The sequence below is a fragment of the Pungitius pungitius genome, chromosome 7 (genome assembly GCF_949316345.1).
Source record: "Pungitius pungitius chromosome 7, fPunPun2.1, whole genome shotgun sequence".
Taxonomy (NCBI): Eukaryota; Metazoa; Chordata; class Actinopteri; order Perciformes; family Gasterosteidae; genus Pungitius; species Pungitius pungitius.
The window spans coordinates 9,113,890-9,141,711 of NC_084906.1; the positions used below are offsets into that span (position 1 = coordinate 9,113,890).

The 27,822-nt window shown below is 41.8% G+C and overlaps 1 protein-coding gene across 9 annotated transcripts in view; it reads right to left on the minus strand.

Annotated features, from left to right (window-relative positions):
• Nucleotides 1–27,495, minus strand: part of ptprfa (protein tyrosine phosphatase receptor type Fa) — a 230,788-nt gene extending 203,293 nt beyond the window's left edge. For all 9 annotated transcript variants that reach the window (XM_037470081.2, XM_037470080.2, XM_037470078.2 and 6 more), the window contains exon 1: nucleotides 27,237–27,495. The gene's annotated coding sequence lies outside the window, so the exon portion shown is untranslated. The remainder of the gene's footprint in view (nucleotides 1–27,236) is intronic.
• Nucleotides 27,496–27,822: the final 327 nt, after the last annotated feature.

The window sequence follows — 27,822 nt, forward strand, 5'->3', positions numbered from 1 at the left end:
TGTTGTCTCGTCTGGGAATTCTGTTTTCCTCTTTGAACTTTGACCCTTTCAAAGTGTGTTTTCCCTTCATGAAAGTTCATTGTAACAATTTGGTCTCAAATAGTCTTTTAGAGTGTTTGGTTGTATCCAACCGAGATGGTGACGGCCAACATGTGGAACTTCAACAGCGCATTGCACAAACCAATGAGCGCTGTTATGGGGCCTTGTCGTATGGCCAGTATGGTATTCACATTCTGTATGGTAGGCAGTAACAGCCGTGGGCTTGTGTTTGCTATTGATGGACCCAGAGCTAAAAACTTAACTTGAAAAGCAGATTCCAGTGGATAAACACAGAGAAAACACAGTCATTGTCTCGATGCTGGCTGCGTTACCTCCCCCAATACGTCATTGGCGAGGTGTCTAACAAGGCAGCTGGATCACGATGGACAGGTAACAGGACAGAGCTGCATGGCCGGGAGGCCGGCACCTGTCAAATGAATGTCTTTTGCCATGAGCCGCTCAATAAACTCCCCCAACAGAGCCGGATGAGAGATGTGCTGCTGCTGCTGCCCTCATCGATCTCCGGTCCAAATACAAAACACACCTTACTGCCGTGATGTGACACTGCATAGTTCCATGACATCCATTACTGACTACAAATAGTTTTCTTTTTTTGCCTTTTCATGGTATTTAGATAGGATTCATTTTATTTCTGTTTTTGCAATGCTATCATGCTGTACTGTTATACAGTGGGTACAGAAAGTATTCAGATGCCTTTACATTTTTCACTCTTTGTTTCATTGCAGCGATTTGCTAAAATCAAAAAAGTTCATTTTACTTACTTACTTTACTTACTCATTAATGTACACTCATTAATGTACACTCAGCACCCTATCTTTACAGAAAAAAAACAAATGTAGAAATTTTTGCACAATTATTAAAAAGAAAAACTGAAATATCACATGGTATTCAGACCCTTTGCTTGTCACACATATTTAACTCACATGCTGTCAAGTTCTTCTTCCTCCTTGAGATGGTTCTACTCCTTCATTGGAGTCCTGCTGTTTTTAATTAAACTGATTCGATTGGACTCGATTTAAGAAAGGCACACACCTGTCTAAATAAGGCCTTACAGCTCATAGTGCATGCCAGAGCAAATGAGAATCATGAGGTCGAAGGAAATGCCCAAGGTGCTCAGAGACAGAATTGTGGCAAGGCACAGATCTTTCCAAGGTTGTAAAAGAATTTCTGCACTGCGCATCACCTGCCCAATACAATCCCAACAGTGAAACATAGTGGTGGCAGCATCATGCTATGGGGGTTTTTCAGCTGACGGAACTAGAGAGAATCTGCAAGGAAGAATGGCAGAGGATCCCCAAATCCAGGTGTGAAAAACTTGTTGCTTCATTTCCAAGAAGTACTAGCTCAAAAGGGTGCTTCTACTCAATACTGAGCAAAGGGTCTGAATACTTATGACCATGTAATTTCAATTTTTCTTTTTTGATAAATTTGCAAAAATATCTACATTTCCTCAACATTCAGATAGGGTGCTGAGTGTACATTAATGAGAAATAAAATGAACGTGTGTGTGTGTGTGTGTGTCCCTTGGTCCTGCTATGGAAGTGCAAAGTCAGCTTTAATAGTCACTAGTTTAAGATTCCCTTTTCACTCTTTTTTTCACAATCGATGGAAGTTCTCATATTTGGAATGTGTAGGAGTAACATAGTGGTGCAGAATACAACTTATTAAAACATAGAACACTGAGTGCAAGACAAAACGATTTTATTTATGGTCTATTTGACTCTAAATGGACTATAATGTTTACAGATTTAATAAATCACATAATAAGTAGGACCTCTCTATGATATGACTTCATTTTGCAGGAGTCACCGCTGCTGGTCAGTAGGGAAAATGAAAGCATTAAAATTTTTGAAAAAACATTGAAATCACGTGGCAACGTCAGGAAAAGTCAAACAAAACCTTTTCCGCTCCTCACATGTAATTTTGAAATATCAGCAACAACTTACATATACTGTTGACCAAAATATGTAGTCCATAGAAAAAGTTGTACAGTTAGTTGGTTTCTCCATTTAGAGCCCTCCAATGGGATCTGTTCTAGTCTTCTGACCGCTCAAAGTGCTTTAATACTACATGTCATCATTCAACCATTCACAACGATTGGGCTCGGAAGGGGTCGTATTTTGTTAATAGCAAGTTAAAGATAAATAATTCAAATGTTCAGCAGCAGAACTTAAAACAGCAATTAATGAAAAGGCAAGATTACAGCAGGATCAGGAACACAAACATGAATCACTACAGAATCATAGCATATTACATACTACATAATACTACGATACGACTAACTAACAAAGTGACATTAATCTGCCCGAAATACCAGTCTCTTGCTGTTCGGTGGGCAGTCAGTGTTTCAGACAGGTCTTTCGATGCAGCGATTTCAAGCTGCATGATAACTGAGTTCTCTAGCAGAAATACTCAGAGGACAAAGGGGATGTGTATGTCCTCATGTCCTCTTGTCAAAAAAAGGAGAGACCAGCATGTCCTTTATCTCCTTCATTACCTGTCATTTAGTTGACGCTTTAATCCAAAGTGACTTACAATAAGTGCATTTCAACCATTAGGATACAAACTCAGAAGAACAAGAAACAAGAAAGTGCAATTTCATCAAATAAGCGAATGTACAACTTGCTATAGATCAGAGCCATTATAAGTACAGTGTAAGTGCTTCGATTTATTGGTGTTTTTAGTCAAGGTTTTGTCTGAAGAGGTGTGTCTAGTTTGCAGCGAAAGATGTCAAGGCTCTCCGCGGTACTGATGTAATGTAATGATGTCATCAGAGAGCTCATGCCACCAATTCAGTTGTACTAACCTCTTGTGCCTCTCCTGAATGCAAGCAGATGATCAGAATGCCTCCAAACTGTGTTTTGCAAACCAATGGGTGACTTATGTCCACTTCCAACTTCTATGCCCATGAGTCTGGCCTAGACATGGGTCCTGTCGGCAAACTGGATTTGTAGCAATCTCTGGCATTTGTAGCAAAAGTGGCTACATAGGACACTCAGAACATTAAGATGGCAAGATTTAGAGTTCTTGAACTGTCCCTTTACTTTCCTCTAGACTTAAGTTATATTACAGTCAAATAAAACAATGAAGACATCTTGTTTAAGATCCTGGATCCTGAACCTCAACAACAACCTGTGAGCCTGTCGCTAATAGCATAATACCATCAGTACGTGACTCCAGAGCGGGAACTAAGATCTTTTAATATTCATGAATGCAGCTTTGCTAATACCAAGAGGTCTGCTAGGTGCACGGCAGAGGAGGCACTCCCTATGTGATGCAGCGCTCCTGCCTCGCACCAGCATCGTCTCTCCAAACGTGCCACTACAAAGCTTGTTTGCCCACATGCCGTTAACCGGCGCACTTCAACCAGTAACACCATCTGTCAAGAGCTCCTCTCAATCCTAGAGCCACAGAAAAACTGTGTCTATTTTAACTCAGCCTCACTTGCAGAAAAAAACACACATAAATACACAGTGAGGGAAACAGAGACGCAGATAGACTTTTATACTTTCAGTTCTGTCACTAAGGCTTGTCTTGGTGACATTCGACTCCACAGTACGTCTGTGATCGTATCTCAGGAATCAGAAATCAGGAACACCTATTGCCAAAATATGTTAGACATTCAAGGCATTTGACATGGCGGTTGTTGCATAACATTGGACAGTGAGACAATGAGTGAACGGACAACAAGACAAATAACATATACAAATTTACAATTTAACTCTGTATCTGTGCACTTTATCACTGTATTTTTAGTACAACCCCATTTACTGGGAAGCGTTATTTTTGTATAGGCCTAATGCTCATTGCCAATGAAAAAAGGAATTTTTTTGAATATAAGTCTGTTATTTATTTGTAAATTAGGCCAGCATTTATGCTAAATTACATTAAATTCTGTTTTTCTACGAAGAGGATGCTGCTGAACTCTAATTTTTATTTTGTGTTGGTTCTCTTTGCAATGCCTGAAAATGTAGCCCTTCGAACTTTTTGTTACAATTTGATCATTTAAATAAGTACTTATTACAAAATATAGATCATTACAGTGAGAAAAATAAATCATGTATAAAAAAATGTTGATGCATCAATTTCAAAATGCATTATAGCACTCTGACGAAGAATCAAATCGTGAAGTGCCTAAAGGTTCCCAGCCGTAGCTATTCGATGAAGTTTCTGACATGTTTAATGAGGAAAACAGGAGCAATCAGCAAACATTACCTTTTCTTCGCTTCAAATGTAGAACAAGCTCAAACACTTTATCACTGTTTTTAGGGGATGTTTCTTTGTATTGCCATTAGGATTTGGATATAATGATTATTTCTCTATTGATGATATTGTTTTATAAAAAAAAAATCTTTAAAGAGACCAAATATTCAAAAATATTCATGGCATGGGATCAATAAATCAACTCAATAATCTAGTAGTTATTGCCCTTGTACAGTGTTTTCCTGTTTATATTTTTACCATTGCAAAACCTCTGATGAGAGGTTTGTATGCTCTTTGAATATCCTCCTACATCTCATGGAAAAACACGGATAGGCAAATAGGAAAATCTAGAGATATAATCGACAACATGTTTTATCAAAGAAAATGTACTAAAATACTATTCCATTATGCAAAGAATATATAACTTTTATTATTCGTCTCATTTGTCTTTCTTCTATTTGTCTTAAAATTGACCCGATTCTTTCCTAATTACCTCCGCTCGTCCCTCTTGACATATTGACAAATATGTTTCTGTTTTTCTTTCCCCATCAACAATTATCCACTCCTCGCTGTGCACGGCAGTTCCACCCACCAGTGGGCAGAGAGCGAGCACCATTATTTACATTTATGACCACCATAACACCAAATCTCTTCTCATATGCTTCAACAGAAAACAAGAGAAAAAGTAATTCATCGTAAATGGCAAATGGACTCAATCAATAAAATTAGCTCGGCCACTCAGAGATGTGAGGACCCACTACTGGAACAAATTGTAGCACAGAGGTGTAAGGTGAGTCCCTGTTACCTATTCTTCAACACTGCCATGGGAGCAGCAAGAACATAAACAGCATGGTTGCATCTTGACAGTGGCCCCAAAGGGCGGGTATCTGAAAATCTCGGAACGCTAACCTTGAAGCAAGGTTTCTTTTTGTCAGGGCGATGTGAAGCCCGGAGGTGAACTGCGAGGCTTGTTACCACCGTATTAAACTTTGTCTGTTTGTCCCTGTAGCTGTCAGCTGCTACCGTGTGAGGTTTAACTTCTGTGTTTCCTACTCCATAGAAGCATCAGAGAGATGATCAACGGTGATTTAGGCCCGCTGGGCTGAACTCTGAATGGAAATCATCAGCTTAAAGTAATGGGCTGAACACCGGGGCCCATTCATTACAACTGTATCACCATGACAAATAGCCAGCAGTGTGCAAATGCCTGTACACCTTCTTACTTTAAGTCATTGAATTACGTTTCCAGTTAGTGTCATATTAAAGTGCGGAGAGTACATTATTTTGTGTTACTTTTTAAACACGCGAAGCAGTTGCAATACAGTTCCTGTTTTTCCCTCCATCCAATATTCATATTATTATTTTAAAGTATTTTCTTTACAATAGAAATTAATATTCAAATAAAAAATATTCATTGAGAGGCAATGTGGTACTGAGGTACTTACTGCCACAGTCAGTGTCTCCAGGACCACATTTTGAGCAACACCGAAAGGTGTCCACAATCACTGTCACAGCTGGTAACTACCAGTAGGATGCAGAAAACAATCGATGAAGTAACCTTCGTTCCCAGAAGGGAACGCCCCTGCGTGACCGCGTCATGAAGCACGTGTGAAAATTAACCAATGGCGAGCTGGTACGTCATAGCGGGGACGCCGGACCAGGGCGCTATAAAGGGACCCGAAGGGCAGGACCATTCATCTCTGCGCCTTCATCTATTGCGTGTGAAGTTTTCCACTTAGATAGAAATGGCTGAGCGGTTTGTCTAATGTGTTTCCCCGTGCACCCGATAAGGTAAGTATTACGGGCGAAGACTCACACGACCTGTGTGTTGTCTGCTTAGGCATGGAGAGCTGTGCAGACTGTGAGCATTTGCCGTGGCAATCTTGCGTCTCCCGTCGAGCTCTCTTCAATGAGGACGGCTCGACGAGGCGTGCTCCCCGCGGCTCCGCTTCGGCCCAGGCCGAGGCGGAGCCCAGGTTGCCTTCCTGGGGATCACAAATGGATCTCACGGAGGATTCCGGGACGGCTGACGCCGTTTCCCGGCCCTTTACCTTGGGATCCAGGGGCTCGTTTCCGGAGGCGGAGGCACGCTCCGCGGCTTCCTCCAACCCGGACGAGACGCCGCTCTCACGTTTTTCCGGCTCCGAGGCACTGGACGTGGTGAGTGTAGAGGCAGCGGAGGCTGACGCCGAGGCGACTCATTGCCCCGCTGCCGCAAAAGAATTGCTGGAGGTCCTCACCCGAGCCGCTGACAGATTACATATCAGCTGGCCGGCGGGTGAGCAGCAGCCGTCTGCTCCCGGTAAACTGCAGGAGCGGTTCTTACCTTCCCGCAGAGCGCCTCCGCGCCGGTGTCCACACTGAGGTGTCTGCTCGCGTGTACAACCCGCGTACGCCATTGTACTCGTCTTTAGCTGAGGCTAAGCGACATGGCTACGGAAGTATGCCGGCCGCGGAGGGGGCCCTGGCGGGCCATGTTTCCCCCGCGGCCATGTCGCTGTGGTCACTGCCCACCAAGCCTTCGAGGACTACCTCGGTTCTAGTGGGCAGGGCTTACTCGGCGGCGGGGCAAGCGGCGTACTGCCTGCATACGATGGCGCTTATCCAGGCGTATCAGGCAGAGCTGCTGGCCGACGTTGCCGAGGGGACGGAACTAACGCCGGAGGCAGTGCATGAGCTGCGGCACACGGCTGACCTCGCGTTAAGAGCCACGAAGGAGACGGCAAAGTCCGTCGGCCGCTCCATGGCAGCCATGGTGGCTACGGAGCGGCACCTTTGGCTGAGCCACTCCAGCCTGCAGGAGAAGGACAAGTCCTTCCTCCTGGATGCCCCTCTCTCCCCCACTACCCTCTTTGGAGGTGCCATTGGGGCCGTGGCGGATAAACTCCACGCTGAGAGGTGGCAGGCGGATGCGCTCGATTCATTCCTCGAGGGCGGCCCCGGCCGTCGACGAGCTATCCCCACCTGGCGCAGCAGGAGAGCGTCGCGCTGCGCGCACCCCCCCGTCGAGGCTTGGCCTCAGCACGGCACGCTCGGACGAGGTTCTCTCACGGCCGGACTGGTCTGAGGACGGCCGCCGCGGAGAGGACTTCGTCCAATAGGCCCTGACACCTTAAGGGTCTCTCGGTTATGTGTGTAACCTTCGTTCCCTGAAGGGAACGAGACGCTGCGTAAACGTTCTGCCATACTCCCGGCCTGCCCGTGGCACTCGATTCGGCCTTTCAGAGATGAATGGTCCTGCCCTTCGGGTCCCTTTATAGCGCCCTGGTCCGGCGTTCCCGCTATGTTGTACCAGCTCGCCATTGATTAATTTTCACACGTGCTTCATGACGCGGTCACGCAGGGGCGGTCACGCAGGGGCGTTCCCACAACAGTGATGAGGCAGCTATGTAGAAAATATGCTGTTTTTGAACATTGGCGACAGCGTACTAAAGTCAGTCCGTACAACACTTACACCGTCTGTAGAAAAGCTGTGAGATAGGATTCTCACTTGATAAATGACACAAATGAGGAATTGGATCAGACCTACTGTGTTACGCTGTTTGCAAAAGTTGTGCAACATTATTCCTTTTTTTGGCACAAAGAGAAACAAACAGAGAAGTGGTTATTCAAATGGAAACATCTGCACCACCCAGCCATCTTAAACCCTTCAAAAGACAGCAATCCTCCCATTGATGACTACACTTAGAAGAGAAAACCTGAAATGCCTCAGAGTGTGGCTAACAACCCAACATCTGCACACATACCAGGAAAAACAGCTGTCTCGTTGCTTTAATGCTGCATCTTAGAAGCTGCTCCGACTACTCTCCCTTAGTCTTGTTGCTTCACTTTGGGCTGATCAGCTGTGTTTCTTTTCTAACCTTTCCCCTGAGGGGTCAAATTGTAGCTCAGCGTAGGGTGTTAGTGTATAGTGTCATTTGTCTGTTGCATGTGCTACAGAAAAAAAATCTTTGATGAATAGGGGCCTCAATAAAGATGCCAAAGAGGATGTGGTCTGCCTGCCTTAGTCATTTGTTTGATTTAGCATGCAACTTGTTCCAAGCAACTTCATTGAACGATGCCTTTCCTCACAATGTGACATTTTAGAACAAAAAACATTTTTAGAGCTTTTTACAAGTATATTTATGTGTTAAAGAATCACAAAGGAGGCCTTTGGGCCTTTAAGCCTAGATCCACGTCCCCTGACTGAGTTCACAATGCAATAAAACTAATCATATGAGTATTGGTCAAGATTAGGTCAATATCATTTGAGGGGTTTGCACTAACCATCAGATCCAGCTGATTCAGAACTCTGCTGAGCGGAACAAGAAGAAAGGAACTCCACACATTCCATCCATTCCATTGGTTGACATTTATTTTTTAACTCCTCTGCATTGGTTTCAAATTGTAATATATATATATATATGTTTGCTCACATGTTGTTTCAAAGTTCATGCTCATTCTCGGCTTGTCAGTTATTTGTGAAGCACTTTGAACAGCACTAACCTATATGAAAGGTGCAGTGCATATAAAGTTTGATTGAACAGAAACCAAACCCTGCATATGATGTTATACTGATTGCAGGACAATTGCCCTGCATTAAATGGTACAGGTGTTAGTTTTACTGCAGCTGGGCTTCCAACTTGAATTCCAATCAGTAGCTGCCAAAACACTTCCTGCCCATGTGCAGCTGGCCATAAAAGTATATCGTCGACAGCTCCCAGGAGAGCCTCGTTAAAACCCACATCAAACTAAAAAGGACAGCAAGACAGAGACAGAGAGGCACAGGAGGACTGCTGGAGCAGCTCATAGGATCACACAACTAATTAAAGTAGCAACACGACTAAAGGCCACCGAGAGGACAATGACTGGCTCATTATTCACAACTCTTTATCTCCGGTTAAATGGGAAAACCAGGCTCTAATTGCAACAATTTAGTCTTGCCAGAGGTTATGTGGGGCTGCACATTAAATCATTAGAAGGTTCAATCCCGTCTGTCTCTCTGCTGTTTATGCAGTGCTCCTCATTGGATTTGTCCCCTGACATCTGGCACGCCACTGATGGATACTAGTCCGTGTGAGTGAGCGGTGTGGAATGTGAACCATATTGGCAACATTGGCACACTTTTTTCAGACCATTTTTCAACCCTCGTAGTGCGATCGATAGGTCGTGAACAGACTTGAATAGGGTCTGCTGTGGTTGAAGTGGCCAACAAGCTACACAGGTGCAACAATAACGGATACACAAACCAGTTAAATCCATAACAGGCAGAAGCAGGGACGTTGCGTTCTTAGTCTTAGTCTGAACCTGATTGAGTTTCCCGTGCTTATTTTGATAATGCCATATCCATATGAGTACAAACTGTTGCTGACTTTCATAGGAACACAAAGATGAACGAAGATATTGATGAGGAAGATATTGTATGAACAGGTTTATATTATGAGCACACCTTCGTTAGTGTATCTGTGAGAATGCCGTGTAAAGAAAGCCAGAGAGAGAGAGAGAGCCTGCATGAGGATGAGGATGAAGTCAATGCCACCTGCTCATTAAAGTGAAGTTGGTTAGCACTGAAGTTAGCAATAATTAGGCCTCGGGCTTAAGGTGGGCCATCTGTTTTTCTTTGATAAGCCTTAATATAATTTTTAATTATTTAACTCACATCCTTCAAAGCTCATATGGTTGTGTAAAGGTTATTTTGAACATCCCTAGAAACATTACAAGCCTCTAAGGTTCATTTAATCCGCATCACCTTTTCCCTCTGAAAAAAACATAATCTTGGAATCTAATTGGAATTGAGAATCAAAGAGCCAGTTCACCCAGAACACCCAGAAAAAAAAATCTCGGTCAAGCATTTGGATAATCCACAGACCTGATCAGAAATTGAAATAGAGTAGAATAGAATAATTGGCTTTGTTCACATGTTGTTGTTTATTTTGGCATGACGCTCCCCTGATGCTGTGACATACAAGGCGCCGCCCTGAAGCCCAGCCCAGCAGTTTCCAGGAAAGTAGCAGATTGCCGGGGCCCAGAGCTCTGCCAGCCTCAGTGGGTCACATCCCCTCAGAGCCTCGGCCAGGCTGCCGACGAGCCAGAAGCCCAACCTCCTGCCACCGGGGACGTCACGCTCCCAGAGAAACAGGGCCAGCACCCTGCCGCCCCCCTCCTTCTTCAGCTTACAGTTGACCATGCAGGCACATCATGTACTGGACATATGGGCATGATTCATATCCACCCTTTTTGCGCAACCAAATAAGATGTACAACCTTGAAGTAAAGGCAAGTAAGACAATGGTGAGCGACAGACTACGCTGTGAGGCGAAAATTAGGATGCCATTAGTGACAATGCAGGAGATCACAACAGGACAGCTCCAGTCCGAGGGATGAACAAACAAAACGTCTGCTATAAAACATTGGTCAACTTTTACTTCATTGTAATAAATAATCAGCTGGTAACGGCTCCGTCGGACTGATTTTACCAGTTAAACATCCAACAGTTGGGTTGAACTCTTTGGCATTGCTTGACTAGTACTCTGTAACGGCTGGGGCTGTCGGAGGAGTTGCGGCAATAAAGCTGAAATACCAGCCTTTATTTTGGTGATTTCAACACTTAGACTAAGGTGACTTTTTGAACCTTTTCGTGAAATTGAAATGGGAATACATAGCCAATATTACAGATGACTCTGTACAGAAGGGCTGAGAAATGGCAGAAATAAAAATGGGAAGTGGTTGGCAGTGATCTTAGCCCGAACCACAATGACTCAATCAGCTGCCGCTGATTGAGTCATTGTGGAGTCATTGTGGTCATTGTGGCACCACACACTTGGCTAACATTCGGATTTGACCAGGGGGAAAAATTTCAGGGGAGCAAAGTGGAGGGTAAAGCGTGGGTAGAACAAGAGGGTCAAATGAGGTCAACACTGTGAGCCAAGAAAGGGGTATCCAAGCTGACGCGTCACTATGTTGATAGGGACTGGACAGGCAAGGGGTTAGGGTTGGACGGTGTACCGTTACTAGAAAGGTACCGCGGTACCCTTACGTTTAAAACGGTACGGTTCTGACTATTAAAAAAGCGCACTCAGAGCGCATTCAGTGTTCTGCTCCCTGTCCGGCTGCCTGCACGCATTGACTGGGTGGGCGGGGCTACCAGCTCACGTGCAACAGGCAGCCGTCACTCACAGAGTCATCTCAGGGAGACATGTCCTTGTGTGCGGGAGCTGTTGCTGACTGTCCTCGACTTGTTGAAAGAAAAGATGCTTTATGTACGAAGTATTTATTTTTTTACGCATTTCTTTGGTCTCAAAAAGAGGAAATGTCCGGGTAAAAGAAGATGTCTGCTTGGTCTTGTGTTGCATTTGCTGATGATTGACTGTTAGAAAAGTTGTTGTCGACCTAGCACAGCTACAGGGCTGCCATCCCTCACAGTTTCCCCGGTGACACACACGCTTTTGCGTCTCACGCTAAAAACACAATCCGCGCTGGTTCATCTCCAACCTCGCCGACGGTAAATGGCGCATCTGCGACTATTTGCGCACGTAGCGTTCAAAAGTTGGAAGTTGGCAGCCTGTAGCTGTGTTTGTTGGTTTGACAACAACTTTCCTAACAGTCAAACATCAAGCAAGTGCCACACAGGGCAAAGCAAGACCGCATATACGTTACTGAATAGTCTAGTAGAAATATATATATGCAAAATGACCTAGAATTTCACTCATGTGTGCCTATGTGATCATGAGGTCCGGATGCACACAGAATTTTTTTTTCAATAAAGGGGAGAAATTGCCCTTTAATTATGTGTCCATCTTTAATGTACCCAACCCACATAGCTTTAGTTTTTTTTCCACCTCCAACACACATCTGTAAAATTATGTAATTCATATATTTATGGAATAACGATGTAGTAATATAGTCATATAGATACGGACAATAGGCCTACATAGCCGTGTATAATCAATGATTTTACCATGTCGTTTTCATTAATATCTTGCTGTGGATTAATACTAATATGAATGACATTTGTTAAGTGTGCAAAAAGCTGGGCAGGAACAAGCTGCTAAAAAGGGAACCTTACAGATGTTTTATTTATTACTATCATAGATAAATATTCCAGTATCTAATTTTCAAAAAGTACCCTAAAGGGCTTTTGGCATTTTCAAATCTTCTCAGCTAAGATGACTGCTTTGCATTTATGGTATATTCTTTTTCATCTTTTTATATTACCCCTTGACTGTACCCTTATGGTAATAGTCAACAGTTTATCCATCTTTAGCTGAGCTGTCTTTGTTGAGGGAGTTCATACCTTACAATCGCCTCTTTTCCATATCTAAAAATGTCATGTGAAAGTACAGAATTTAAGTAAGCTTTTCAATATGTCACCAATTCTGGGGCCATAATAAGTAAGTTAATTGATCCTATAAGCATCAAGCATACATTTTTTTAATGATCTTGTTTGAGGTACATTCTACATTTTTCAAGCCATGAGACCTGAACACTCTTGAGAGCCTGTGATGGGTGTACTTTTGAACTTTGTAATAACCTGAAGTTCTCAGAAATGTTACGATCACACAAGTCAGAAACCTTCTTACGCACAATGGCACCTTAATTTTAGCCTTAACCTTAGTTTTTGACAGATACCCAATTAAATTAGTGATACCCTTGGATGGGAGGGGAGGACATCAAAATTACTATAGCCCAAAGAAGGTTATTTTGAGGCATGTCTGACTATATCATTGCATTTTTTTGCACACGGCTCTGTTGTCTGTTCTGAAAGTGAGAAATAGCCACGCCCCCTGATTTGTATTTAAGAACGTGAAATGAAATACAGTGCCATTATGAAATACAGTGGCATTATGAAATACAGTGCCATTATGAAATAAAGTGGCATTATGAAATACAGTGCCATTATGAAATAAAAAAAATTGTACTTATGAAATAAAAGTACCATGAAAGGATTAAATGTATTTAATATTTATGTATTTATTGCCTCATTTATTTAATTTTGAATAAAACGGCATTCCATATAAACTCAGTGTTTTGAAGCACACCGTTCTAGCAAGAGAGGAGTGACGCACATCTCGTGCATGGTGTCTCAGACTATGGGGAACAATGTCATCAACTGCAAACAAGCCAAAGCTCAATTTTCATGCTCCAACGTTTTGACATTGTGGATGACATCAGCTGTCAAAGCCACAATGCTGCTTGTGAGTAAGTCATAAATAATATTGTTTCTGAAAAGCGTAAAACCTATATAATATTATAACCTAACACAATTCTTGTATGGAGGCTATCCGTCCCTTCAGCTGTTAAAAACAGACCCATTCAGTAAGCATCAGAGATTTATTTCAGAACTCACATTAAAATTTCTCTTTACATCAGCGAATTATTAATATTGACTTCAAGTCTTCTGATAATATTTACATCCTTTACAATTTACTCCGCTGTTTAGCCGGCTGTGGTCTTTCTCAGGCTATTTGACTCAGTTCCATGATGATCATTTTATGAAACAATTGGTTCTAGTTTGGTTGATGTATTATTATCAGAAAAATTCATAAGAATGTAGATGTCACTGCACGTATACACTGCAGCCACGCCCTCTATATGTAAGTGATCATACCAGGTTAGGATGCAAAACCTTGGATTAGAGGCATGTTAATGGCAGGTGGGCTCATGATCACAATCTAATACATCTTCGATGCCTTGCACGTATACACCCAATTCGTTTAATATTAATATTAATGATATTGATATTGAATGATGTTCCGTTGAAACAATGAACAGGTAACTGTTCCTCTGATTTATTTGATTAATATCAGATACCTATCCAATATGTCCATTTACATTGATATTTACATTTATTTACTCCTGTAATCTACAAAGAAAAAAGGCGGGTTACAAGGGGCCTTCTAAAGCATACCTAGACATGTGGTAAAACGGGATGACACATCACATTCGTTCCACTGAGGTACTCCCCGCGGAGGGCTATAATATGCAGAAGAATGTCATTTTCTGACCATCATGCAGCCTTTCCATCCTAGGACATGATCCTCCATCATTGCTTTTAACAAATGCGGCGGCTTGTACAGACAAACACAGCAAAAGCAAACTCATTTAATGTAGTGTTTACAATGTGAAACGACCAAACTCATTTGTCTCAATTCCCGAGCAACGGGCTTCTGTTTTTGAATTGCAGATTCCACAGCACTGAGTGGACAAATACAAGACTGGTCAAATGCATCTTCTGGGAATCATTAGTGAGCATCTCATCGTGTAAGACTAACAAGCAATGTGGACAGGAAGCATAAACATGATGCATCAGTATTCAACGGCATGGTCGCTCAGAGGAGAACTTAAATATATGTAAATAAAAAGAGGCATCTCCTTGCAACCTCCATTGTAGGTTACCTTCATTAAGTCCTTTATTCTATGCACAACCAGTTTGTAATGTAATGTATGTTAAATATGTTGAAATGTCAAAAGGACGCATGATCCGACCAACAGCTGAGATTTGGGCTGACGTTTCCATAACAAGACATCTGGACATTGGATGACGCTAGAATCCAAATCCATTTCTTCTTGGTTTTGTTTTATATGACATAATAAACACAAATGTTTTTACTAAGTCGATGTTGTATCTCCTTTTGTGTCTCTTGATTTTTTAGGGGTAAGATTTTTTTAAATCAGCCTATGAATGGTGTGTGTGTTTGTACGTATTAATATACAACTCATAATAGTTGTCCCATACACACCACTGCTTTCCCCCATGCAAGGAGATGCACATTTTGGTACAAGAGGGGGAAGAGTGTCGCAACTAATCAGGTGGAAATCAAGAGGTAAAATCAGGGAAAGGAGCCAAGAAGAGAGAAGGGAGCTCTGCTGGGAGCATTCTAATGTGTCGCGACGCGTTCAGGGGGGCTGCGCCCTGGTGGGAGCTGTCAGTCTTTGTGGGGAAAGTAGTAAGCAAGGGTTTCCTCTTCCTCTTCTTTCCTCTTCTTCTTCAGACATGATGGAACCTAAAGGTACCGTATGTTGTGTGATCTCTGTTTCCTCAGCAGGGAGCACTGGATGTATGCAGTGAGGCTGGAGTTATATCTATGGAACACACAAAGAAAATCTGTGTGATCAGTCACTTCTAGTAAAAAAAACTTGGTCTTAGAAGTACCACGGTCAAGGTACAAACGATGGGGTGATCAGGCATTTGCGGTTGCTGCCCCGAGACTTTGGAATAAGTTGCCCCCTGATATTCGCACAACTACAGATGTTGCTCGTTTCAGGTCTAAACTCAAAACCTACCTGTTTAGAATGGCTTTTAATACTCAGTAGTGGTGTGACAATTTCTTATTCCTGTCTCTATGTAAGCTTTTATGATTCTACTTTTTTTTTAACGTATCATTCTTTTAATTGCAAGATATGTTGTTGTATTCTTAGTTCCTGATGTGAAGCACTTTGGATACCTGCTGGTTGTTGTAAAGCGCTATATAAATAAATTTGATTTGAGGGTTAGGGTTAAAAAAACAAAAACGGATAAAATCGTAAACTAAATATTCAACATCCAAGTGGTTAAAACTGTTACTAGTTTTGGGGAAGAAAGGATGCTCCTCGTGTTGTATTCATTGCACTATTTTTTACATTTTCTACTCTACTCTTTCTACTACGCTTTCTGCACAGTTCAGCTGAAGTGTGATTCAGTTGAATTGATCAAAGCTACCAAAAGAGATCAGGAAGGATGTCATTAATGCAAGGGTTTAATTCCATCTTTTTAAACTCAATTTTCATTTGGGGTGCATGCTCCAGCTCAGTCACTACTCAACTTTCAAACTTTCAAAACACATTTAGGACTTTACTTTACTCTACTTTCTATTACATATTACATAAGCTATTACATAAGCTTTGATTCATTGAAACCTTTCAGCAGCCCATTTAAGATGCTTTTTGGCTGTAACAAATTTTATTTTGTTATATTTCTTCTCAATTTTTCCTATGATCCTTTATTCTAATGTCAGAACAAACAACCGCACAGCTTCTGTCATTAACCTGTACAGTTGTTCATGCATGCTGGAAAAATACCGTTTATCTGCAACTCAGCCGCTGGGTAATGACTCTTGGTCAACATAATGGGTATCTGTCTGACAACAGAAACTGAAAAATATTCAAATGAAAACAACTATTTATTGGACTATAAATTGTATAAGAAGTGGAGGTAGTCATGGTGATGTCACCCATGAGCCAAACAACTAGATTTGCTGCGTTTACAATATCAGAAAAAAAAGAAACTTGAAATTCAAACCTCATTTTAGTTAAACGGTATTCATATGTATTGACAAGATTCAGAGTGTGGGAGAAAGAGTCCAAAGAAATATTCCAGAATATTTATTTGGATGGAGCGTTGGACAAAAAGCGAGAGATAAGAGAGCGAGATGACCGTTCATCCTTATCCATGGGTATTAAAACACAGCTTCTTCCTGGCAGCTCCCAAACAACACCGCCCTCTGTCATAAATCCACATGCTCTTTTTCTTCAATATCTCTCAGAATTTACTGCTGAGATAAACATGAATTGTGGCCATGAAAATACTTATATCCCTGCCGGTAACATGGCTAACTGTTTGTTGCATCGGCAGCCATAAATCTGGCAGCTGGGAGCCCGTCTTGGCCGGAGCGTTTCAGATCTATTCACCACTGACAATGCCTGCTGTTCCAGCAGACCCCTGGGGGCCATAGCCGGATCCCTTCATGAAAAAGCAGTCTTGCTCTGCCCTGCAGCTGAAGCTCCTCAAATGGGTGCTCAGCAGCGGAAAACAATGTGCACTATTAGCAAAGTGCTGACTTTAAACGTGAGAGAGACAGCTTGTTTTTTAAACCAGGCCTAGAGAGCTAGAGACTTCCATCAGGTGAAACCTCGCTCATGAGTTGTGGTCAGCGGTAGTTAGCTTAGGGTATGTAGCTCCTATGATTAAGATTGACCCTGTGAAATACTCATTATTGGCTGGTTCCAGACTTCCAGTGCCAGGGTGAGAAAGCATAATAACGTAAAAAGTAATGTCAAAGTGTGGAACGGATGCAGCTGAGAAAGACTAAAAGACTAAAATCAACCTCTTTCTAAAAACTCTAAGAACACCATTCAAATAACATGGGTATGCACGGATACAAGGGGCAGAAAGCAGCCAATTTGAACTCTGTGCCAAGCTGAATGGATGAAGTGGAGACCTAAAAGTGTTGATTGATTTTTTAGGCTACAGAATCCTCCCGTCTTACACCATCCAGACAATAATACACAATTGTATAATACAATATGTTTTCTGGTATGAAAACAGGCTATATAAACTAACCACAGGGTTTTGTATGCTGTGCCAATTAAATAGACAATAAATAAAGTGTTCTTTGTATTTTATTAATTTATTCATAAGAATGCAAAATAATCAAGATATCAATATTAAGATATCTCTACATGCGATTTTGTCACTACATAAATCTATGACAAAATCACAAATGATCACATTGTAAATATGGCTATTAATTTACTATCATAAAGGCCTTTGGGAACACTGAGTCAGGCTCCATTGCATATCAGCAACTGGTCATGTGGTAACTTAGGAGACAAGCTGGTCTTGTGAGCTCTGATTAATTTGGCAGATTCAGTTATACAGTTATAATTCTGTTTTAATGAAAACTTGAATCCTAATGCTTCCTCGTTGGGAGGAAGGATGTAAGTGGTATAACAAGAAAACCATGGATGTAGAACTAAAGGATTTTCAGTTATTTTCAATGTGAATGTGGTTCATTTGGATATAAAAGTACATTTTAAATTTAAAAATAAAAACATTCAAGTGTTGAATTTGAGAATGGAATTTGATGTGTTATTTAATTGGGTCATTCCGTATCTGACCTCCCCACAATCCTTAAACATGTCTTGAATTGTTCCTTGAGTCCATAAAACCTATAACCACAGGCCACCCCAAAAAAGGTTTGTGAAGCTGCTCCATTCTGTCTCTCTTGAAAACAATACTGTGAAGTAAAAGCATCTAACCATGTGAATTCTGCTTTGTCAGAACGGCTATGTTAGTGCCCGAGGGAATGAAACACACCTTGGAATAACATCAGAGAAATGTGCTCTCTTCAGATGTGTTTGGTCACTTGTAATGATTTGGTTTTTCAAGTTCGAACCCCCCTGCTGACATGAATACAACTGTGGAATGAAACCTACTTTACTATGTGTGCAGAAAACGGAAAGAGCACCCTGCATATACCATTATTTTATTTGATGTTGAGGCCTGGTGGAGCAGTCTGTCCTCTCCGTCCTCTGTAACTGGCCACTCCAAGTCCTCTCTGCATCCATGAAAGACCCATCAAAGACACTGTACACTCGCCTTTACAGTTTTTATTTGGCTTCCGCTGGCGCTGAAATGCAGTCATGAATATCAATCCGTATCACATAACAAGTCATTGGAAATGGATTGTGTCCCTTTGAGTGACTGGATTATGCATCACTTGAAATATTGGTCGTAAGGCCAAAAGAAGCATCTAATGCCCTTAATGAGATTATTGCTGAAGCACTAGGCTTAGCATTGGCATTGCATGTTTTATAAGGCAGCTTTAGATATCATGTTAGCGACTCCTGCTAAAGTAATACAGGATGTTTCTCAAATTCAACGATGCATTTGGTAAGAATGGTCATAACAGTCGGCTGCTACACAGGTTAGCAGAGACTCTTCAGAATGCATGTATTACCAAATGTCCAAAATGAGTGGTTGAAGAAATACAAATGCTGATATTGTACTCCTTAAAACCACATAGACATACTATAAAAAATAAAAAACTCAACAGGGATTTTTTAATAGATTAAAATCCTCTCCTCAACAGCACGAGACTCCATCAAGAATACAGCACTTTTACCATAATTCTTTCACGTTCGACAGAAACAATAAACCTCATCAAAGCCAGGTCTGTTGACTATTTTAAAAAGCACCAACTCTGGTTAGGTCAAAATTTAAAATGTGGAATAGGAAAATAATCAGCCGGAAAGCTCTTAAACATGTTAGCCTCTTTTGACACACTTATTTTATTTTCACCCTTTCTAAGTTCATTGAAGCTTAAACTCATAGTTATTAGCTCTTTCCACTATCCCAATGAACGCCTATTCCAGTTTAGTGGAAGTCACGTCGATTACGAGACTTCATCCAAAACGCTGTCAACCAGAACGTCAACCAAAGTGAAGGCGGTACCATGACACCCCACCTGTCGAGGGGAGAGGAAAGCACGATTGTCCTTTAATGAGCCATGATAGCCAAGTGTCCTTGTGCAAGACACTTAACCCCAAATTGCTCAAATGATGACAAAGTGTTAAAGAGCTTTGAGTGGAGACCAGAAGCGCTTTACAACTACAGTCCATTTACCATTTACCACATTTTGGTCATGATAACGTGATGAGAGCTGATAGCAGGTCCACTGCATTTCTTCATATTCATTTGTTATCTGGCACAGTGGGATCTTACCCACTCGCAAGCCTTTTAATGTTTTTTCTTCACAAACAAAAGAGTACAAAACTACAAATACAGTTCCTATCTTTGTGTTAATGAAGTGCTTTTGGCAAAACAGTACCTAATATATTGACAATTTAAATTATCTAAAGATGTAACACGGCAAAATGATATACTTGTTACAGCAAATTACAACAAAGAAACGTTTCGTGTAGTTGGCCTCAAGATGGTCTCCAAAACATAGGAAAATGGAATGAATGAATGCAATGCTATATTTCTATAAATTAACCTTGCTTGTATTTCAGAGAGGGGAGGGCTCTGGTTTGTTTATAGCTGCTGGTGGCCATATATTCTTGTCACAAGCATAGCTTCCCTGCAAGCTGTGTGTGCTAGCAGCTACAGCAGCAGGTTTGTTTGTTTGTTTGGTTGGATTGCTGCCCTAATTTTAACAGAGCACGATGACCAAGTGCAAAAAACTGGCAGACTAGGTTGTCATGAAGAAGCTTTACTGTTCCAAATACAAGGTCTGCTGCTTAAACGTAGTTCCTCAGTGAATAGATTCATGCTTGGTTGTCAAGGAGTATCTTTTCTGCGATATGATTTCATCCATAGCCCTTCTTTTGTCCTGATTTAACAAAACAATACCAAATCCTCTGAGATTTGTCCGGCCCGCCAACTGCGCTCAGGTTGCACATCCACGTATCCATCGCTGATTGAGACTGTGAAATTGATGAAAGCACCAGAAAATGGCACTTGATTTGGTATTTGAGCAAGCTGCTATTTCCAAGGTCACGGTCTGTTCGATCCTATGCATCATTCGAAGTATCATTATAATTAAATGTGTGTACAAATTATTTTCACGCTCAACCAGAGAGCAACCGCTGGTTCTGACAAGTGAAGCCAATCCACTAGTGGCTTTAACTTGCATTCTCCATAATGTCCACCGGGAGGCAACTCATCTGGTTGTATAGAACAGAGGTCTCCAATGTACGCACATGCATGTATAAAACATTATTCATACTCATCTGAAACACTTACACGTAAATATAAAAAACACACATGCATATAGTGAGCGTAAGAGCATCTCACTCATACCAACGTTTTCTTACTTACGGACCGGTTTCCTGTGAAAAAACATTTTGCAAACCGGTCTTGAAGGTGTGGCAGATAAACACAACGAAATAACCAACCGACAGGGGGTAATTGGAAAAGAATCTGGTCATTTTTGAGAATAATTTAAAAAACACATAATATTTATGTATTTTCTTTTCTTGCCATGCTCGCACACGCTTTGTGGATTTATTTATCATCACACTGTTTTGAGTTGAAGTTTGGGACTGTTGGCACACTTTTAAATTGTCAGTGTTTGGTTGGATCGGATTACAGTGGGAGTCTCACAGCTTTGTACTTGGCTGCAGTTTGATTTAGTGTAGTTTGATGTAGGGCTGCACGGTATACCAGTTCTAACAGTATACTGGTGTTACGCCATGACACCTGAAGTTGCTCTGGCAGGCGACATGTTTTATTTTTATTTGCCGTCACAGAGAGCCCAGCGGTCGGAGCTAGTTGTCTTACTAGTTGACTTTCCAGAGTGCAGAGGCCTAATGCATTGACGGCATTGAAGTGATGATGAGCAAAGGCTTTACATGCAGGGAGCATTCAGGGGAACGTCCTAGTCTCAGCTCCAACACTGCCATCTATTCATTCACTACATTCAGCAGATAGAAGTGGGGGTTGACAGGCTGGTGGGTAGCCAATCACTTCATTTTGTCTCCTTCTTGTCTGCTCTAAACCCTGCAACTTATTTCAATGATTTCACATATTGGCAAAACGCGTTGGCCTGAATCAACCGCAAAGTATGTCTGTCGTCACCTAACAGCTTGGATATCAGCCCTCTCCGTTCATTAGTCTTATTAACTCATGCACTGCAGCTAATAGCAGGCTTATAGTTCAAATGGGGGAAGCAGACCCAGCTAACAGGGGGCTTGTAAATACATTTTAGTCTTATGCACTAAAGGAGAACAGTGGATCGGCATCCCAGCTGAGCCGCTCAACAGATGAGCAAAATTAGATGAAATGGGTTCAGATGAAAGTCTTTGAGAGGTATTACTAACAAAAGAAGGACCAGACAGACATCCATACGGATGGACACTCTAAAAAGAGGTAGAATAAAAACATGGGTACCAAAGGTACCAAACAAACACTGAGACACTAAATGTACTGTAAGAATGTCTAATCAAAATGGCCTTTTCATGGATACTATTTCAAAGCAACTAGGTCTTGTCGACATCTGGGATATTACTTCAAAAAGGACCACAGTCTCCTTGGAGACCCATTCAACCACGACAAGAATTTCACCAAACTATGTCCACTTCTTATGAATGTAAGAAGAGGACATAGTCTATGTTTATTAATAATTTGGGCTGTCAAATGATTAAAAATTGTAATCAAATTAATCAGAATTTTCAGCGGATTAATCAGGATTAATCACTATTTGCTGCACTACTATTTGCACACTGCGCATGCGTGAAATGTGTTAAAAAAATTGACGTAATTAACAACAAACAACAAATTAACGTCGTTAACGCGCTATTTTTGACAGCCCTATTAATAATACAATTGTTTTTTCTCTTCTCAAGTCACTTACCTCGAGTCAGTGGCTGTTTGCTGCTGTGTCAGGTGTCACTAAGAGCACCAAGTTAGTTTTTTGGTGGTGCACTTGGGAATGAGATCAGAGAGAAGTCACCATCATAGATTGAGACAACCCCGGCAGATCACATTCAGGACTTTCCCCAACTATAAATCACAGGGATCTCCCCTTCATGACGCTCTGACAGTTTTAAAATTGAGTAGAGGTTTTCCACAGAGAAAACATTTGTTTTCAGGGACTTAGTTTTGGGATAGATGGCTCAAAGAAGCCACTTATACGATGATAAAAAAACTCCTCAATACAGTATGATAGGCTGTGGAGTGAGCTGAAATATAAGAAAAATATTGCTAGTAATACTATAGATAATAGCAAATGTACACATTCCAGGTATATTCCACCTAGTCCATGTTTATTCGGTCCGCTTCTTCACTGGCTGTCTGGTGAGAAGGAAAGATAGGTAAGTGGATCGACGACTTCGGATTAGAAATGTGCAAATTATGATAAAACCTTACTAGGTGATAATTAATCAATAAATCATTTAGTTTATAGTATGTCAGAAAAAAGAAAAAAAACGATAACCAGTGCAACTTTCCTAGGGCCTTAGTTTGACATTGTGTTTATTTGATGACATGTGCTAACAAGTAGCACAGGAGCATTTTTCCGCCGACCGTAGCAGCAACACAACGCAAAATCTGCACACAGCATCAGCAGCAGGGTCAGTGCCCACTATACACACTACCTGTGCGAAGAGATAAGAGTACCGAATATGATTGCAAAATGAAGAATAAAACAGAGTTTACACCACATGTGCATTAAACACATAAGCACAAATGGGTGAATGATCACATAGTGTTCTGAGCATAGAGTTCTGAGTTTCCTTCAATTAAACAATATTGATATTTATTCTTACGGTTGAGTCACCACTTATTTATATACTATACTAATTTATATTATTGAGTTACACAACTTTCAATTTCAATTCCCATATGTTTTATGTTTTGTGAGGAGATATGCTCATGAAATCATCACAGTAGCAGGACACCGGTTAATAAGCTAATGTTCCCCATATTTCCCGTTACAGGTCACCCATCTATTACAAGGGCAATTCAGCCCAATGTATGCCTCTCTGCTACTGAAATCCCTCTACAGGTCATGTCTTACCCAAACATGCTGTTTAGAAATGCCAGCGGGACACATGTGTGCATCCTGTGTGACTGAAGGGAAATTCCAGGTCTGGTTCTAATCGAAGCAGTGCCGCTCTTTGGCTGAACACCAAATAATAGAGAGTGTCAGTGTTCTGCAGAATGGTCAATCAGCACCGGGAGAATTTCTTCTTTTTTTGTATTCACACAGAAAGCATAAACGACCCCAGTGTGCACCGGCGCAATAAGAGCGGGGCGTAGGGCATCTGCTTCATGTTTACAAGAGAACAGTAAAGAAAAAGGGATGTTTCCACTGAGGGAAGAAGAACCGGAATCTGGTTTAGGCCCAGTGAGATTACAAAAATTCAGCAGATATCCAGAACAGCAAGCACACGTTTAGTTTGCAATTTGTTTTTACTAGGAGAGAGGCATGTTACGGGAATAATTTTCGATGCATGTTAGACTAAATAGATTAATATATATCTAATATCGGTTCGTTCATTACATAGTTGAAGTAAACCCATCAAGCCTGGACATATTAGGGAATGAGAGATCGCTGGTCAGAGTAGAGCCTAAAGTAATGTCTTCATCGGTCTTGTTTTGTTCAACCACAAGTCCAGAACTCAAATCTATCCTAAAATTACATATCACATGTAACGTACGCGACTACGCGTGTACTGCACATTTTAAAATGTCATTTTCACACAAAAAGAGGTGGTTACTTATGGGAGAGGAACAGCATATTTCTGGGTCAACGTCTTGTGTTTGTCTATCGCTTTCCTCTCTTACTGCACTTGTAACAAGAGGCAGCCTTGCAAATCCAGGAATTGACACTAGAGGGGTGAGTGGAGCATCTTGAGTGACTCAAATTTGACCACAGGCCATATTTGAGTCAGGTCTGCTTATGTAGAACGTTGACGTTGCTGCTCTACACTTAATGTGACTGGCAGCATTAATAAACCTTTTAATATCTCAACCAGGAAACATATCTGTATTCTGACTAAATTGATGCAAAACTACTAATATTCTGGTTTATTGATCCTGGAAGCAGATCATTTCTGGAGAGCGTATTCATGCGTTACTGTTTTATAGTTACGGGTTAGTTAAAATTTTTGTTTAGGTTAACTTCCACCTAATTAAATAAGTCTATGTTTGTTTATGTTGACTTGGTGAAGAAAAGGGTATGTGTATCTACCTCACAGCGCCAATAAAGCAGTCTCCATCTATTAGATACTACAGACACGTTAAGACAATAGAGCCATAAAGGTTCTGAACAGGGCCATCAGAGACCGGTTCCAAGCCAGCGGGGATCTGCAGTCCTCTCCATGTGCAGCGGGCTCTAACCGCGGTGAAAATGCTGTATACACACAAGGCCAAAACATTGCGGCCCTCTCCACCCATATGTTTTCATGCTTGCTCATCCCTGAAATGACACACTATTTATCAATGTGGAGCGCAGGGCAGAGTGTGAGCGGGGAGGGAACCAACTCCACGCACAGCTGAGCTACCTGCTGCCACGGCCTCAGAGGGAACCAAGCATCTGGACGCATGCTGGTGTGACTGAGGCACAATGCTGGACACAAAACATCTGTGCTGGCACTGAAGGAACACACACTGACACAACGCCTTAGCTGTCAAATGTTAGAAATTAGCATGATTGCACCTGTTGGATATTGCTTTCGCCTTATTCAGCACATCAAATATTTGGATCTGCAAATGAATGAATTGGTGAATTTTGGCCATAGTTTTCAGACAATATATACATCAATAAGGTAGTTAAAAGTGCTTTGTTTTACTGAAGGGAAATCTGTGGGAACAGTTGACTCTAAGGTGTTGAGATGGTAAATGTCACAACAAAACAGCAAAGAATCCATTCCCTCTCTAAGTGATGGAGGAAACGACGTCCCTGGCCGCAGCTGTGTATGTGTATGTAAGTGTGTATGTATGTGTGTGTGTGTTGCTCTTCTCCACCTAATAAAGGCTGCGAAAGCCTCACACTGCTGGTGTTCAGCTGATGAATCCATCAAGGTTGGCGAACAACACTCATCTCTTCCTTTACCTCGTCTTTGTCTACATCTCGCTGCCGTTGTTCCACCTCCTCCCCGCACTTACTCCTCCTCCCTCCATCTCTTGCCCACATGCACTCCTCCCACCTCGCCACTTCTACATTTGCCATCCAATAATGAGCTATCTATCTGATCCTAGTGAACTGCACGCCCTGCCTTTCTTTTTCTTCATCTAGCTCTGTCTTAGTCCTAAGGATCTGGAGCAGTTCCTACTCTTGATTTAGAAAGTTATATTACTACACATCGCATCACATTGCTATTGCAGCATCATAAACCAACACTACCGACTTTGCTTTTTTTCCTTCCCCACAGGTTTCTGTGGATGGCGGTTATATTTGATGGTGGTTAGATCTGATGGTGGTTACATTTGATGGTGGTTACATCTGACGGTGGTTACGTTTGATGTTGGTTACATCGGACGGTAGTTATCTCTGATGGTGGTTACATCTGACGGTGGTTATGTCTGATGGTGGTTTCATCTGATGGTGGTTTCATCTGATGGTGGTTGTGTCTGATAGTGGTTATGTCTGATGGTGGTTATGTCTGATGGTGGTTCCATCTGATGGTGGTTATATCTAATGGTTTAGTGGTCTTGCCGTACTTCGGTTTAGTACTAAATATTTGAATCTGTTCATTCAAAGGAAATGAACGAATTGTATATATTTTACGTTTTTTATTCTGTAAAATGCATGGAATTGAATTAAATATAAAACTGGCAAAAAACTGAAGCAGTGAGTGCTCAAGTCATGCGATAGAACTGGCTGATAAGCATGGTTCCCACACCAACAACACAAAGTTATATTGGTATATAAATAAGGATGAAAAATAGGTGAGAAATAGAAGTGTATTTGTATAGATATGCATATCTATATAAACAAACAAACATATATGAAACATATATGAATAAAAACGCGCGCGTGCGTGTGTGTGTGTGTATTAACGATAACTGGCCTGACAAAACAGTAGACTCATATTTTGATGCAGTCCGCGTGTCGCGCTATTTTGTAAACGCACACAACACAACTTTAAAAAATGCATCAATGCGGCGCGTTTTGCCACTGATGTATTTCCTGCATCATGTTAATCACGCGCAGAGTAGGGTGCACGAGAAAAGAATACCGTGGTCACACAGACCGCGGAGGGTCTGAAGGAAGAGCCGTGGAAATAATGCACAGGAATTATGCAAGCGTCTCTGTGGGTTTGTACGCGGTTCATCCCGAAAAGCCTTTTTCGCGCCTAATGACAGTTATATATCATATACAGCATGGGGCTTCGTTAGTTTTTTCCTCAATCTGCAAGAATAAGGCATATCTGTCCAATTATAAAGGTACAGAATAATTACATGACTCATCGTGAAAAAACTAATGTAAGATATAACTTTCAACTATCAGTCTCCAAGAAAACCTTTTGTTAATCGAATCCGCCCTAAAAGTTGACTTATACCACATGATCTAATTGGGTTTAACACGACGAGCTGGACACGAGTTGTCATCATCATCCCCCTGCACAGATGTGTGGTGTGACGGTGTCAGTGTGAGGCGGTGGTGGACGTGTCAGACGGACTCGGGGATCGGTCCTGCATGCAGCGGGTCAGGTGGTCAGGGCGCTCCTGTGACGGGAACATACATGTTCGCATGTTGACATGTTCATATCCATCATAATATCACTCACCATCTTCTACTGTTTCCTGGACGTTTGCATTGCAAAAGACGTTGAAGACGGGGGGCAGCTTCCCAGAATCAGACACGGTTCAGAAAAGAGTCTCCTAAATTCCACTCGGGTCCGCCAACACTTCCAGCTCTAATCCCGCACAGGTGTGTTGGAGAACAGGTCGGCGAACGCGCCGCTGCGGAGCGACAGGTAAATCCCGCTCGGCAGCCGGACGGTGGAGTCCCCCTCTGTCCCTCACAGACAACATCATCCACCTCTCTCTCTCTCTCTCTCTCTCTCTCTCTCTCTCTCTCTCTCTCTCTCTCTCTCTCTCTCTCTCTCTCTCTCTCTCTCTCTCTCTCTCTCTCTCTCTCTCTCTCTCTCTCTCTCTCTCTCTCTCTCTCTCTCTCTCTCTCTCTCTCTCTCTCTCTCTCTCTCTCTCTCTCTCTCTCTCTCTCTCTCTCTCTCTCTCTCTCTCTCTCTCTCTCTGATTGTTTGATTGTGACCGTTTGAGCTGGAATTTCGTTTATTTACGAGTTTTTATGGTGTGATTGTGTGTGTGTGACTTTTGTTTTCTGTCTGTCTTAGTTTGTGCGTGCTTGTGGCC